The sequence below is a fragment of the Lissotriton helveticus genome, chromosome 3_2, assembly GCF_964261635.1.
Source record: "Lissotriton helveticus chromosome 3_2, aLisHel1.1, whole genome shotgun sequence".
Classification (NCBI taxonomy): domain Eukaryota; kingdom Metazoa; phylum Chordata; class Amphibia; order Caudata; family Salamandridae; genus Lissotriton; species Lissotriton helveticus.
The window spans coordinates 290704920-290721400 of NC_136062.1; the positions used below are offsets into that span (position 1 = coordinate 290704920).

A 16481-nucleotide genomic window follows, 5' to 3' on the forward strand; every position below is an offset into this window, starting at 1 on the left:
GCAGCCCTAAAGAATATATATTTTAAAAGCCATAGTTAATATACATATTTGTTCAAAGAAATACACATGTCTTGATACAAACCTATAATCAAATTATAAATGTTTATAAACACAGGGGTACGCTGTACATTAATGTTTGAGTATGGTGGTTAGGTAGGAAAGAGACAACTCTTGAGTAGTCTTCTGAAGATAAAATAGTTCGCCGAGGATCTTATGTTTGGGGGTAATGAGTTCCATAGTTTGGTTGCCTACACAGAGAAAAATGTAACAACTATGGTCTTTTTCATGTATGGTGGGGTTTTGAGGCGATGTGCTAATCTTGAGCGAGTGTTTCTTTGTTGAATGTATTTAGTGATTTTATTCCTGGTTAAAAGTAACCCTACTCTATGTATTGCTTTGTGGGTGATACAAAGTAGCTTAAAGGTGGATCTTCTGGCATGGCCATTTTTACAAATACCCTTAATGCATTTGTTGATGGGAATATTAAAAAGAAAATAGAGCTTCCCACATAATTTCAGATTAACACCACATGATTCTGATGGGAGTTTTCTAAGTTATTCCCAGAGGTCAGCTTGTGAATATTTCATTTTCTAAATATTCTTGTGATTGTTCAAGTTCTTATTGAAAGGTGAAGTCCCACTAAGATATTGATTTTCTTTTTTCTGCCTCAATTTGTTGGCTCTTTTTGGAGCCTCCTCTTTTGTTTTGTGGTTTTTTTAATGCCCCCTATTTCCAATAGAGACTTCTAACTGCAGACTCCTTTTCTTATAATACTCACCATGTGTCAAAAAGGTTATGGAGAACTTTGAAGCAGTACCGCTGCACACTGAAAGGTTGCGACTGTGACTCAGTTGAGGCCATTTGCGCCGGATGTGATGTGCATGGGCCTGTGGTTCTGAAAATCTGAACCCTGTTGTTGTTCCGATATCGAGGTCCAATACCCGTGTCACAAAATATCAACGTACCATGACGAATTTGGTGTCAGCGAACCGATAATGATTAGGACATCATTTCTATGCATTTGCGTCAGAATCGAGGGTCGCCAACACCCCCAAATCGTAGTTTCCGTCCCAACCCCTTAGACTCCATTTTGTGAACGACATCCATCTTACGTCTTGCCCTCATGATAAGTCAATTAAAGGTCGAGCTTGATCTAAAAGGACACGTCCTCCTTCCCTGACTTCCCCCTGACCTGTCCCAACTGACTCCATTGCCTTTAGCCAAACCTGTTTGAGCAACCCCTCGCCCAGTGGCCAAATGCGATAGCATCGATACATAAACATTCCTCAAACCATACACTACATACAAACCATGCTTTCTACAAACACACACCTGTCCTGTTCCCTGTTTATGGCCAGTTTTATGACTAGGAGGTGCCTTCTTTTACTGAGGTTTCATCGATATCTGATGGGAGTTCCGGGCTTAGCTGGGTAATCTATCACGAATTGGACGTCTAAAATACGGGCTTGCCTACATGACTTCGCTCTTTTGTATTATTGTAGAAATATGTGTACAGCCATACATAAACTCCAGAATTCTTGCTTGCAGCTAATATTTCTGTATATAAGGAGAAGGCTGGTTCTGTAAAAACGAACAGTCTCTTGAGAACACATGACCCGTGTTTGTCGTGCTTCTAGGACACCTGTTACTTGGTAGCTATCAATAAAACTTGATCTCTGACTCGACTAGAACACTCCGTGTTTCTGTGGTCCGGAACAGGGAGAATTCTTCGGGTGTTATCCCCTGGCACCAAACGGGTTCCTAAAAACCCGTTACCTCAATTGGCGCCCAACGTTGGGCGGTATCAAGCGGCGACGGTCCAAGCCAGATGTTCGTGAGGAGCTTCGTGTGAAAATTCCGGAGGACGGCCAGCCACTTCAGCGACCCCTGTATGTCGACGTGGTTCCGAAGGTCTTTGCTGCGATGTTCCCCGCGTCCCGACGGCTACGAAGGACTGCTGCCCTGACTATCGCCTTGTTTTGGACCCAGTGATCCTTGGTAGAGCGAAACGATAGACGAGTCTTCTAGCGACGTCACCGATCTTCAAATACTTCAGTTAAGTATAAGTGGAGCGTCTCCCAGTCCTTAGTTTGTCCTTAGTTTTTGGTATCCTTGAGATACGCCTTGATTTGGTACTTGCAAGCCCCAAAGCCGAAGGACTTGTGTTTTCACGAGAAATATCGTAATCGATAATCCTTTGAAGTTTGAAGCTAGACTAGTGAGCAAAGATGCCTGGTTTTAGCAGACTTGGAAACTTGTTTTGTCTTGGTTGTAGTAAGGACTCCCGATTAGAGGATTCCTGTCCGGTTCCTCCGATTGGAACTCCAACATATGAGCTCTACGTAAAGCACGGCGTAGGCCCTATCACATATAATGAAGTGTGGATAAAATACACCCGCAAGGATGGTGTTTTAAAATGGCCCCAATATGGTAGTTTCGACTCAGAAATATTAGATAACCTAGAGGTCAAATTATTTAAGAGAAAAGCCCGGCCGGCGATGTTTGACTCTTTTCGCTTATGGCGCAAAGAAGCCAAACAGAAAGAAATAAAGTTAGCAAAAAGGAATAAAAGAGGTATGTCAATGGTGCAAGCTGCCGTTGCATACAGGGATAACGAGGAAGAGCAAGAAAACAAACAAATACTTAGGAGCAAGAAACTAGCAGTAGATAAATGCTACCCGATGTTACCAAATAAGGGACAAGGTCAAGAGGAAAGATCCGAGAAAGATCCATTAATGTCCCACTTATTAAGCTCACCTCCACCGTATGCGTTAGACGCTACTACAACGCCAAAGCGTTTTTCTATACCGCGCCCCGGCGCACGAAACGCAGCTCTTGCACACACGCCAGCTACTCTTCAGCTGGTTCCTACTTCTCCGGCGCAGCCTTCTCAAGGGCCGCCATCTTTGCCACCTACTCCATCTACTTCTACCACTTTGCCTACAGCTCCAACTGTTCCCTATGATACTACGTCTGTCACTGTTTCAACTTCCTCTACTATTGCCTCTACTTCTTCTTTGCCTCAGCCTGTTTTCACCGATGCACTTGCTCCCCCGCAAGCTTCTCCTTCTATTAGACAAAGAGTGACAGGTACCGTCACTGGTCTGCTTTCACCTTTCTTCGGGTCGCCTAAAACGACCCCTAAAACAGAAGATAGACAGTTACGTAGTCAACTGCCTGATTACGAGGAAAGAAAAGTGCTAGATGAAGTAGCCCGTAAATGGATTACGGATACTGTTAGATATGATGTTCAGTCTGTTATGGAAGTCTTCCGTCAATGGAATGCACCCACTCAGAGATACGTATTCGAAGAAATGTGTGTATATTTGGGCAAAGATTTGGAGACAAATGATCCCACATACACAATGAACGAACTATGGCGTACACGCTTTAAGTTCCACGAAGGTATGATTATAGGCAGAGATGTTGAGAAAGCGATAGAGTTATTACTCTCTTATAGGAGTAAGGGAAACGTCTCTAGATCATTGTACGAAGACAACGTATCAGATAGGAAAAGAGCGAGACAGTACCCGATGAGAGAGGTTCCTCCGGTTTGGAGGGAAGGCGATGCGAATGTAGTACCGCCAATTCTGCCTCATTTCCAGCGTGTATGGGTACATGTCCCCTGGAAACGATCCGAAGTCTTAGCGCTCAAGCAGACATTGCCTGATCCTCGTAAAAACCCGACTGGGTATTATAAGGAGTTATCGCAAACTGCAAGCTCATGTATAATGAATTTAGCGGACATAGACATGCTGTTTGGGAACGTTGTTCCACATCCTCTATGGAGCAAAATACGTCATACGAACCATGCCCAAGAACTAGGTGACTCATGGGCAAACATTGCCGCTATCTATGCTAGACAAATTGGTGGTTCTACACCCGAGCCGTTAATAGCTGAACTTCCCGGTAGAATTATCGCGTACATGAAAACGATAATGCCTGAGGTACGCGTGAACTGGGACAAGCTATCTGCGTGCAAGCAGAAGAAAGATGAGAATGTGTCTGACTTTTTCACAAGATTTGAGGAGACTTTCACCGATCATAGTGGTCAGGATATGGCTACCGAGGGTGGCCAAAGATTGTTTGTAGACAAATTCGTACATAATTTAATCCCTGAACTGTGTAATAAACTGAAAGATTCAGAGAGTGCTTGGGCTGTCTCTACGTCAGCTCAAATTTTAGCTACAGCCCAGTACTATGAAAATAGGCGCAAAGACGAGCTAGATAAAATAGACAAAAAGACGAAAGATTTAAAAACTAAAGTTCTTCTCCAGCAAGCTCATTCGCCTCGTACGGCTAGTCAGCCCAATTATCAACCACAACAGCAGTATTCGAGAAACGCGCAAGGAAGCGAGTTTTCCCACCAGCGTATTGCTTACGGCCCGAATCAATGTGCATATTGCAAGGAAGAGGGTCACTTTAAAAGTAATTGTCCGGCTCTTGCGCGATGTTTAAGCGGTGCTTCAGGTGTAAGGGGAAGAGGTGTTCAACATGCCCCTAGAGGTAGGGGCCGTGGAAATTTCACGCAGAATACAACTTCTTTTCCGCCTCAGAATTCGATGAACAGCTTCGACCAACAAAATAATGCGTTGACCAGGTCAGCTCAGTACTATGCTGATGACTATTACACCGAACATGAATATGAGGGTAACGATTGCTAGGACAGCCATGGACAAAGAGAGGGAGTTGTTTCAGTTCCAGTAGATCAGAATGGACCTTATGTCGAGGTAATCGCCTCAGGAGTGTCAGAGCCATTTCTGCTGGATACTGGTGCTACAAAAAGTTCTATCATGCACTCAAAACTTCCTGGCGCACCTTTGTCCGGCGAAATAAATGTTTCAGTAGGTTTCTCTGGCGCCCCTGTTAGAAACCCGATCTCCAGTCCTGTATCTCTTTCTATTGGCCCGTGCGAATTAGAAGCACCCCTCATTCTTACCACAGGTTGCGGTGAAAATTTGTTAGGTTTGGATTTACTAAAAAGGTTATATGCGACTTTGTACTGTTCACCATTGGGAGTACAACTTACTTTAGGTAAGAAAGTAATTTCTCCAATGTATGTGTCAAAAGAAAATATTGCAACTGAATTGTCGAGTCTTCCTGATGTACTCTGGGCTAATGGTTCTAATGATGTAGGTCGTTTGAAGATAGCACCGTATGTCATAACGTTAAAAGCCAACGTTAGGTTACCACGTATTCCCCAATACAAAATATCTAGCGAATGTGAAAAGGCGTTATTGACGATTGTTTATGACCTGATTGATAAAGACGTCATCGAAGAAACAACAGGAAATGTTTGTAACAGTCCAGTTTTGCCCGTCTTAAAACGTACTGATCCTTCACAACCGCCTGTGTATAGGTTTGTGATCGACCTCAGAGAAGTGAACAAGATAGTTATCCCACAGTTTCCAGTTGTCCCCGACATTACTGCTTTATGACGATGGTTCCAGCTTCAGCAAATTGGTTCTCGGTGATTGACCTGAAGAACGCTTTCTTCAGTATCCCGATTGCTGAGGAGAGTAGAGATATTTTCGGATTTAATTTAGGAGGACGAAGCTTCCGCTTCAAGTGCGCTCCTCAAGGCTACTGCGAAAGCCCATCAATATTCAGTCAAGCCCTGAAAACACAACTAGACACAATTGTTCTACCGAATGGTTCAACTCTGATTCAGTACGTAGACGATCTACTGATCGCTGCAGACACTTAAGAGATTTGCAAGAAAGCTACGTTATCATTATTGCATCACTTATGTGACATGAAGCACAAAGTCTCTCTCTCCAAACTACAATTTTGCCGACAAGAGGTAACCTACTTAGGTCACATCTTGTCGAAGGAGGGAAGGAGACTGACACCAGAAAGAATACAGGCAATCGCAGAACTGAGTGCCCCAAGGACACAGAGAGAGGTTCGAGCCTTCTTGGGCATTACATCGTACTGTAGACAATGGATACCGAATTTCTCACTACTAGCTAAACCCTTGCTGGCACTACTCTGTAAAGATACGCCAAATCCTATGCCTTGGTCTGAAGATTGCCAGACGAGTTTCCACGAGTTGCGTGATGCATTATGTTCGGCTCCTGTGTTGGGAAACCCCAACTACAGTAAGCCTTTTACATTATATGTCCATGAGAAGGAAGGTTGTGCATTATCAGTTTTAACACAACATTTTGGGGACAGACAGCGCCCATGCGCGTATTTTTCGGCGACTCTAGACCCTGTGGCTAAAGCCCTACCAAGTTGCCTGAGGGCTACCGCCGCAGCAGCTGTCTGCATCCGACAATCCGCTGGATTAGTCATGAATAATACTCTGATCGTTATGGTTCCGCATGCAGTAGACATTTTACTAAACAGGACGAAGACACAACACCTTACTAGCGCTCGACTATCCAGTTACGAACTTACGCTGCTAGCAAGTCACATCCACATAAAGAGGTGCGATACACTGAATCCCGCAACGTTACCCATTCCGACAGGAACAGACGAGATTGATAAACATGACTGCTGTTTTAGGACAGAAGAAGAGACAAAAGGGAGAGTAGACTTACAGGACACTCCCCTTCCTGAATGCAACGATACTTTATGGGTTGATGGTTCATGTTTCAAGCTGCCGAATGGTGATACGACTGCAGCATATGCCGTTACGACATTACACACCATTATAGAGACTGCGCGAATTTCCCATAATTCTGCACAAGCTGCAGAGCTAATTGCGCTTACCAGAGCATATGTGTTAGCGAAAGGAAAGCGAGTGAATGTGTACACTGACAGCCAATACGCCTTTGGTGTGGCTCACAGTTTTGGGAGATTGTGGCGTGAACGTGGGTTTCTTACGTCACATGGTGCAAAGATACAACATGGTCAGCTAGTTAATGAGCTCCTCCAGTCACTGACCTTGCCACTACAAGTTGCCATAATAAAATGTAGTGCACACAAAAAGATTCAGGATGATGTTGGCCGCGGGAATGCATTTGCAGACGAGGTTGCGAAAGAGACTGCAAGGAACACAATGAGTCGGATGTATGTTGTAGGTCCCGCTAGATGGATTACTGATGTGGGAATGTGTGAGGACACCATTGAAAGCGTGAAATCTATACAAGCCGAGGCAACTGAGAAAGAGGTGAATGAATAGAGAGAAAGTAAGGGTAGGTTAGATGCGAATGGTTGTTGGGTCGAATTGTCAGAACACCAGCGATGGCTATTACCTAACGCATATGTACTTGCAGTAGTAACAATGGCTCACGGATTTGCACACATCAGTTCGAGAGGAATCTGTAAAGTATTGGCCCCAGTATGGCAAAATAGCAATATCCCGAAATATGCAGAGAATGTGGTCAGAAACTGTATGGTGTGTTTGAAGTACAATCCCGGTAGGGGAACCCCAACTCCAGCTGGTCATTTTGCGCCTCCAACGTATCCGTTCGAGGTTTTGCAGCTCGATTTCATTCACATGGAGAGATGCAACAATCTGAAGTATGTGCTTGTTGTTGTTTGCGCTTTCTCCAGGTGGGTGGAAGCGTACCCCCTTAAGGACAATACAGCCTTGTCAACTGCCAAAGCCCTTGTCAAAGAGTTCTTCCCGAGATTTGGCATGCCTAGAATTGTCTGGAGTGATAATGGAAGTGAATTCGTAGGACGCGTGATGAAGAGAGTGTGTGAATGTTTGGGCATCCAACAAAAATTCCACTCTGCGAATCACCCCCAATCAGCTGGATTAGTAGAGTGCTACAATGGCACTTTGAAGCTCAAATTAGCCAAAATCCAAGCCAGCACAGGTCTTAAATGGCCTGACGCCTTGCCTCTAGCACTCTTGTCAACGAGAATGACAGTCCATTCCAGATTAGGACTTAGCCCCCATGAGATAGTGTTTGGCCGCCCAGCCAACGTCTGGGGCGTGCCAAGACCAAAGAAACTTAGCGAAATAGAGCACCCCGTACTGCTTGATTATTTGTGCGAATTGACAACTAAATTGCGTGTTTTACACCAACAGGTTCACAGTTCCTCTCCGCCAGCCTCTGACGATCCAGGTCACTCCATCACACCCGGCTCGTGGGTCTTGGTGCGAAACTTCCAGCGCACAAACAACGGACAGCCGAGGTGGACCGGACCTTACCTGGTACTTCTTTCCACGAGATCAGCGGTTCGGGTGGAAGGCAAAAAGAACTGGGTGCACGGGACCCATTGTAAACGGGTCCCTCTGCCCCTTTCATACGACCGGTGGGTCAACGAAGGAATTGCCGACTCCGAGACAGAATCCATACCTCGTTTCATCCCTTTTAGCGATGCACGTCTAAAAGAAACTGGTACCGAAAAGGAGAGTGATCATATTTTACAAGGATTTGTGCCACCGTGTATGCAGTTGGACACTACCGAACCTGAGACATTGTTTGAAGACACTTCCGTACCTGGGAAACGACGGTACAACTTGAGATCTAACCCCAGAGACTAATAAAAGAGCAAACTAATGTGATTTTCCCTCCCCCAAGAACGATTTTTGATTTTTCAGCTCTCTCACTCTCAGGAAACTAGCTCATTTTTGATTTTCGAACCGCCATCCGGTTCTGCTGCTAGGGTCGCGGTTGAAGTCTGGGGAGTGCAACTGGGGACGTTTAGGTCAACGGTTCTGGTTGGTCCAAGGGAGTTACCCCGGACTGAACAGAGCGCACTCCCTGGGAGAACCAACCTACCACCGCGGGCAGCAACTAGAGGATGGAGTTTCCTAGGGTAAAGAGACCTACCAGACTCCCAAACTTTGAAAGACAATTATGCACTGTACTGGCCAAAAGAAAATTTTTGATAACATGTATTTTAATGTTGTGTAGCATAACGATGTTTTTGACTGGCTATACTGTATTCGTATTCCAAGTTACCTTTTCAAATGACACCCGGCCACAGCCTCCTCCTACTATCTCTCCACACTACTTTCACCCTCTACCTGAACACGAGTCTGCCAGAAGACTCGAATTTGTAAATAACTCATTCATTCAACTCCTACACCAACACCAGTCCATCATGAACACATCGAACTGTTGGATATGTGGACTCATGCCACACACGACGGATAAGGGTATCCCATACTTCATCCTGCCATTCAGCTATTATGGTTCTCTGTGGGCTTTCCAGACCATGTTCCTATTCGCCATAGAACCATACCCGACACGTTCTACTGAAAGTGATTCCAGTAACAAGGCACTAATAGCAGGGATAAGAAATATGAGTAGAGAGTTCGACACCTACCTTACGATTCCCAAAGATGAACTCACTCCGTACACTCGTTGGAACGTAACTAAATATGGGGTTTACCTGAGTAAGAGCCAGACAGCAAAGAAATCCCGCCCAGTTTGGATAGTACCCAACCGAGGTCACTTATGTTTACAGGGTATCGGCAGGGATCCCAAAGCACAATTAGGAAAGAGTATATGCGCGGAAACATATGTGTTCGCTTCTCGAACTTCCCCCATATTATTAGCAGCCAAAGGCACGTATTTCGTCTGCCATGACCAAGCTTACACGTGGTTGCCCCCTAACTTCTCAGGTACATGCTTTATCGCATTTCTGCTGCCTCCCACCTACACGGCGAGAGCAGATTACCATCGGACAAGGACAGCTAGAGGTGTCGTGAGTAAAGACGACACCGCGGGTCAGGAATTCACTGACTTCGCAAAGGGTTTTCTGCCATTTTGGGGGCCTATGGTAAACAGCAGGAATATTCGCCAGTTATCAAGGATAGTTGAATTGGCCGTGAGTACAACGGCCGGAGCCCTTGGAAATTTAACGACCGAGCTTCAGTCGGATCGACTTATGACCCTTCAGAACCGAGTTGCCCTAGATATCATACTCGCCGATCGTGGTGGTGTGTGTAGAGTGATCCAATCTAGTTGTTGCATTTTCATCCCTGATAACGCACCGACAGTGTACCAGGCCATCTCTAAACTACACGAAATATCTGATTCCCTCCACGTGGAAAAAGGAGATTGGTCCTTGCTAGGGTGGTTCTGGGGACTGATCGCTACATGGGGATGGAAAACATTGATCTTCATTGGGATGATCTTAGCACTTCTGTTTATGTTCTGCCTGTGTATACAGTGCGCTCCTGCACTATGTGGCCTCTGTGCTACTTCATGTGTACGAAAGCCTGTGTCAAGGGACGAACTGAGCAACAGAATGATGTTACAGCAGCATCTCCACGAATTCCATCATACGGATTTTGACTCAGACTAACATGAATTATTGCCTTACATAAGGGCAAAAGGAGGGTCTGTGGTTCTGAAAATCTGGACCCTGTTGTTGTTCCGATATCGAGGTCCAATACCCGTGTCACAAAATATCAACGTACCATGACGAATTTGGTGTCAGCGAACCGATAATGATTAGGACATCATTTCTATGCATTTGCGTCAGAATCGAGGGTCGCCAACACCCCCAAATCGTAGTTTCCGTCCCAACCCCTTAGACTCCATTTTGTGAACGACATCCATCTTACGTCTTGCCCTCATGATAAGTCAATTAAAGGTCGAGCTTGATCTAAAAGGACACGTCCTCCTTCCCTGACTTCCCCCTGACCTGTCCCAACTGACTCCATTGCCTTCAGCCAAACCTGTTTGAGCAACCCCTCGCCCAGTGGCCAAATGCGATAGCATCGATACATAAACATTCCTCAAACCATACACTACATACAAACCATGCTTTCTACAAACACACACCTGTCCTGTTCCCTGTTTATGGCCAGTTTTATGACTAGGAGGTGCCTTCTTTTACTGGGGTTTCATCGATATCTGATGGGAGTTCCGGGCTTAGCTGGGTAATCTATCACGAATTGGACGTCTAAAATACGGGCTTGCCTACATGACTTCGCTCTTTTGTATTATTGTAGAAATATGTGTACAGCCATATCATAAACTCCAGAATTCTTGCTTGCAGCTATTATTTCTGTATATAAGGAGAAGGCTGGTTCTGTAAAAACGAACAGTCTCCTGAGAACACATGACCCGTGTTTGTCGTGCTTCTAGGATACCTGTTACTTGGTAGCTATCAATAAAACTTGATCTCTGACTCGACTAGAAGACTCCGTGTTTCTGTGGTCCGGAACAGGGAGAACTCAGAGGTCTTCGGGTGTTATCCCCTGGCACCAAACGGGTTCCTAAAAACCCGTTACCTCAGGCCTATATAGACGCCACCCTTGCAGGCTGACATCAGTTCCTTTTTCCGCTCCTACTGATGCAGTTCTGGGGCTACCTTTGGTTTCTTGAGACCATTTTTTAAAAATTGTTTCCTAGTGTGCAAGGGAAATGCCTCCTCCTAGAACGACAGGGTTTAAGCCTTGTGAGGAATGTCACAAACAGATGTCGGTGACTGATCCCCACTTAGTCTAACTGTGGTGTCTGGGGTCGCAACATGACTCTGGGACCTGCAGTGACTTCATCCGGATGCAACCCAAGGCCATCATTAGAGAGCAAAGTTATTCGTCCCCTGATACCAAAAGACTACATAGGTCAAAGCCACGAGTAAGGCTGTCTCGTTCCTATAGCCGCTCCCGTGACATGTCATGATCTTCAGGTAAGATGACGAAAAAGAAGTGGTCCAAGCAGACTTCTTCCCAGGCATGACCTTCTAGGTCTTAAGAGTGTTGTTTGGATATGAATTTACATTACATTAATGAAAAGATAAGAGGCGTTTGGCAAAACAAGAACAAGTTGGTTTAATTAAACGCTGCAGCCGGGAGTGCCGTGACAGAGTGCGTCTGCTCAAAGTCTCTCGGTGTACAAAGTTTTGGCGGCTGTTATATACAGTTTGTGAAGTATAATAAAACAATCTCTACATTACAAAAAAGCATCTCAGTTGTAAATCATTCAAGTACGGGCATCTGATAAGGACACAGGTGGCTCTCTACTTCGGGGAGGGCTAGTGTCGGCCAGTGTGTATGTGTCCAGATGTCTGGAATGGGGAGCATGTGATCACTACGTGTGGTGTGCATGTCGTGTCCTGATTTGTTGAGTGTTTCTATCTACATTTGGTATCTAGCTTTGTGGTATGTTTGGGGAACGTGAGCCCTCGGCCAAAAGGGATTTATTGGGGCAATTTTATCAGACCTATTTGTGGTGCAACTATCTATCTGTGCGATTGATGAGGTTTTTCCTTGGGCACACATTTGTCTTTAGGTTAAGAGAGACCCCACCTGTGACCTGGTATTAGCTAGGCATGGGTATGGGTCATATGACTTGTCTAACCACGTATCTCTGACTCAGGGTTGTTGGGACGGTCACCTTGGGTGAATCCGACACCAATGATGTGAGTTTCTTAGAACTTCTGAAAATAATATGGCTGTCACTAGTATCATTTTTATCGACATCCTTAATATTGTCCATACAGTGGTTAACGCATATATTGACATTTTTCTAACTGGTATTAACGGTTAAGTTTGCTTAGGTCATAAACTACATCGGGATGGTTCTTGCTAGTAGTAGTATTGTTATTTGGGTATGAATTAGGACATACGTTGATATTTGAGCATGGATTATGACATACATTGATATTGGTATTGCCGGTGTTGGCGCTACTGTGCGGGTACAGGTTATGACATACATTAACATTGCATTTACTGGTATTGCCGTTTTTGGGTCTGCACAGATCACAGAAATCATTGACCTCATATTTACCCAATCCAACAAGAGGATACAGATCCGTCATCGCGCTTCCGACCCGTTCTCACAGTTGTTCCACAGAGCCTGTCTCTGACCAAGCCCCACACCAGTCTGAATTTCCTGTGCCCAGAAACTCCTTTACTGATCAAGGACTTCAAGAAGCGAGGATACACCTATTTGTGCAACAGTCTCCCTCTGCAGTGACTTTGGGTCTCGTGGAGCCGCCATATCTCCCAGCTGGGCTCCTCCCTCAGTGGCAGTTGGACCTTCTGGATCAACGCACAATTTTGTTCTGACTCCAGTAACAAACCTTTTTATGGCACCACACTCAAAAACCAGAGCATGATCCTACAACGCCAGAGCCGACTTGGCTGGCGCCGGACAGCAATGGTGAATTCTTGAGCTGTCCAGCTCCAAGATGGCGCAGCACAAACCTCGTCTGAGGCCATGCTTGATGCTGCTTATTCCTTTCAACATGGATAATCCATCTGACACACTCTGTTCCCCTATCCCAAGTCAGGGAGCAGTGTATTCATTATATATTTGGTACAGAGTCTGACAATGGCATCTATGATGCAGAGGCTGACCTTGCACAGCCATAGAAGGAATACCTAGTGTGATTACCTCATAGGCCAGTGGGCTGGGTATTTCTCTGGAGTCTGCCTTGTTTTCACCCCCAGATCCTGCTTCTCAAGAGAGCACGTCAGTCGCCATGGTGAAATCCTTGAATACGAGCTCCCCAGGCAAGAACTCAAAACTTCCTTTTAACAATTGTTGGCCGATATTCTCTCATGGACCTGGGCCAAGCCCTGCTTGAGAAGCCCTGGTCAGAACCAGATTCCCCTTGTTGCTGTCCAGCACCCGGGGACCTAGACTTTATTACCTACCATCCTTCCCCTTAAAGTCTGGTGGTGCAGGCTTCAGCCAGTAAATTCATCCTAAAAAACGGCTTCTTCCCCACCGGATAGGGAATCGAAACAGATCAACAATTTTGGGTGTAGAATTTTCTTCTCCCCCAGGCTTGCCTTGCATTCTTTGAATACCACATGTCTTCTGGAATGCTTCTCCCATGCTTTGTGGGACTCTGAGGCCTAGGCTTTACCAATTGTACTGGAGGAGGCTTGAGCTATCCTCGCTCAAGCCATACAGAATGGCTATGATGCTACATTTACAGAGCGCTGTGGCTTTGACACTACTAACTCATTGGGTAGAGCTGTTGGTACCTGTGTCGTCACCTGGAGACATGCATGGATGCAGTTAATCGGTTTTGTGGGTGATGTCCAATCAATCCTCATTGATCTGCTCTTCGATGGCTCCTGACTTTTCAGGGACAAGGTGGATTCTTCACTGGACCACTTCAAGGATAGCAGCATCACGGCCTACTCCCTTGTGTTATCTGATGGTCCGTGTCCTCGGTCTTCCCATTTTCGCCCCCTCAGTGGCTTTGGCAGAACGTTTCCGCATAGCAAACAAATACTGCCAGCTCAGCAGTTGTCCCAGCCCTTTTGTGGCAAGGGGTCCCATAGAACACATGGAATACAGGGCAGTGTGCAATCCAGCCATTAGCCCCTCTGGCTCCCGCAACTCTAAAGCCTCTTTGACGTGTCCTTACAGACTGCACAGGCACCCTGCCAAAGGTAGGACCCAACAGTTTCTGGCAGGATGGTGGGCCATCACCTTGGACAAGTGGGTGTTACAGATCGTTCAGTACGGTTATCCCCTTCCATTCCTGGATACTCCTCCACCAATCCCACCATACCAAGAATAGCTGATCTTTTACAACAGCAAGTGCTGATTTTTGGCCAAAGGAGCCATAGAAAGGGTGTCAGAAGTAGGACCAGCTTTTTATTCACACTACTTTCTAATGCCAAAGGAGGATGGATGCCTCCTTCCCATCTTCGATCTTCTCCCTCTTAATGCCTTCTTTCAGAAGGACAAATTCAAAATGCTCACTTTGCCCAGGTCTTGTCTGCTCTTGACTCTGTAAACTGGATGATTGTTTCGTTTTCAATCTCTTCATTGAGATTTGCACAGGATACATGAAAGGCTTTAACTCTAAAGAGCAGAGAACGCATCAAAAATGCAATTAGGACAGCAGTGAAAAATCTGAAACATACACGTAGTATGATGGGTGAGTACCTTTAACTGTCCAATAGATTATACAGTAAAGCAAGTAGACACTTTGTGTGGAATAGAAGGGTGAGGGGAGAAGAAGGAGGGGGTCCTGAAGAGAAATTAAACAGGGAGAAACCAGAACAAAAAACCAAAACATTTGTCTGGTCATAGTTGCTGACATGGTGTATTGGTGGGGGTCCATCATATGACACAGCACAACCTCACTGGCTTGTGTAGCAGGACTGGTATATACTGATAGGCAAGAGAATCAGATCTGCGCTTTATCAGATAAATAGTTCAAGTGTCTTCAGCTTGGGTGGGTGAAAGCAGGTGAACTCTATGTGTGGGTGATAACTAAGCAGATTCCGCCGTATTTATTTAAATTTAGCCTCTGTGCCTGCCAGCTTATGGGACAGTTGATCCATTTCCATCATGTGCCGCAGGCGGGTGAGCCATTCCTCCAATGAGGGATTGGAGAAATGTTTCCAAGCTAGGGCAATCGGTTGTCGAGCCGAATGTAGCTAATGAGAACCCAGTCAGAGTGTCATGTTTGCAAGATTATGAGGTTGAACACCCAAGATTAGTGTACAGATAATGGCAGGTATAGGAAACCCCCACTACAGCTTTCTTGTGACTTAGGATCTTTTTCCAAAAGGTGGTGATGAGGTTGCAGGTCCACTAATTGTGTGTAAAATCCCCTCTCTCCTGTTCATATTGCCAGAAAAGAGCTGATGCGCAGTGGTAGCTAGCCGATAGGCGGGCGGGTGTGTGGTACCATTGCAACATCAGCTTACTTGGGTATCATTTCCTCAGGGGTGGGCTTATTCCAGAGTGTTTGGTAGGGATGCACGCTTAGAGCGGCGGAATGTTGAAGTGTGTGGGAGGTATTGGATATTAGCCCTTGTAAGCCTTTGTAGGTCCTGACCAGGGACTTGAATGGGGTGTATGGGTGTATGACGTCTGGATATATTGAGGGGTGAAATGCCCAGTGCCGCAACTATAGGTACTGCAGCTTAACAGACTCCGAGAGATGGTACTATTTTTTTGCATTGGTCAAAGGATTTTATGGTTGGTCCTTGGAAGATGTCATGTAATGTACTGCAGTTCCTATTTGTCTAGGCAGAGAAACCGTATGCGAACTGCACAGGGACAAAAGTTGTTTCAGCCTCTGTCCTGGATTTCAGTGAAAGTGACACTGAGGCTTCTGGGACTGATGGCCTTCTTCATTCTGTTGGTCAAGTATGCTAGGTGGCATATGCGGGCTCTGAAGTCTTATCTTCATTGGTGGCTACTAGACCATGAGTGGGTCAGTGGCAGACGCCTATCCCTTCCCCACCCAGAGCTAACAGTAATGACCTATGTTGCAGGAAACACATCTTATGGGCCCCAACTGTTCGTTATTGTCTAGGGGGCAATATATCACTTTGGCGCCCACAGGCTTTACCGGTGGCTCCCGCGGAGTGGGAATTTTTGTCAAGAGGACGCACGCCTTCTGAATCACGGGACCATGGGAAGACCCGAATGGCACTTATGTGGCAGTCTATGACATTTGGAATCCCACAACGTTGGTACTTATCACTGTTTATGCTCCCCACACCTCCAACAGTACACAATGGATAAAGTGGCAGAACTTCTATTGTAATCTGGTAACGCCACACACATAATTGGGGGTGACTTCAAAGACGTGAGTGACATGTCTTTAGATCGTACAGTGACTCGGCCTGATCT

General features: G+C 45.6%; 1 protein-coding gene across 18 annotated transcripts in view; it reads left to right on the plus strand.

Moving 5' to 3' along the window:
* The window catches only part of LOC144826666 (mucosa-associated lymphoid tissue lymphoma translocation protein 1-like), a 1784778-nt gene that overhangs the window by 592748 nt on the left and 1175549 nt on the right, over positions 1 to 16481 (plus strand). The window lies entirely within an intron of this gene.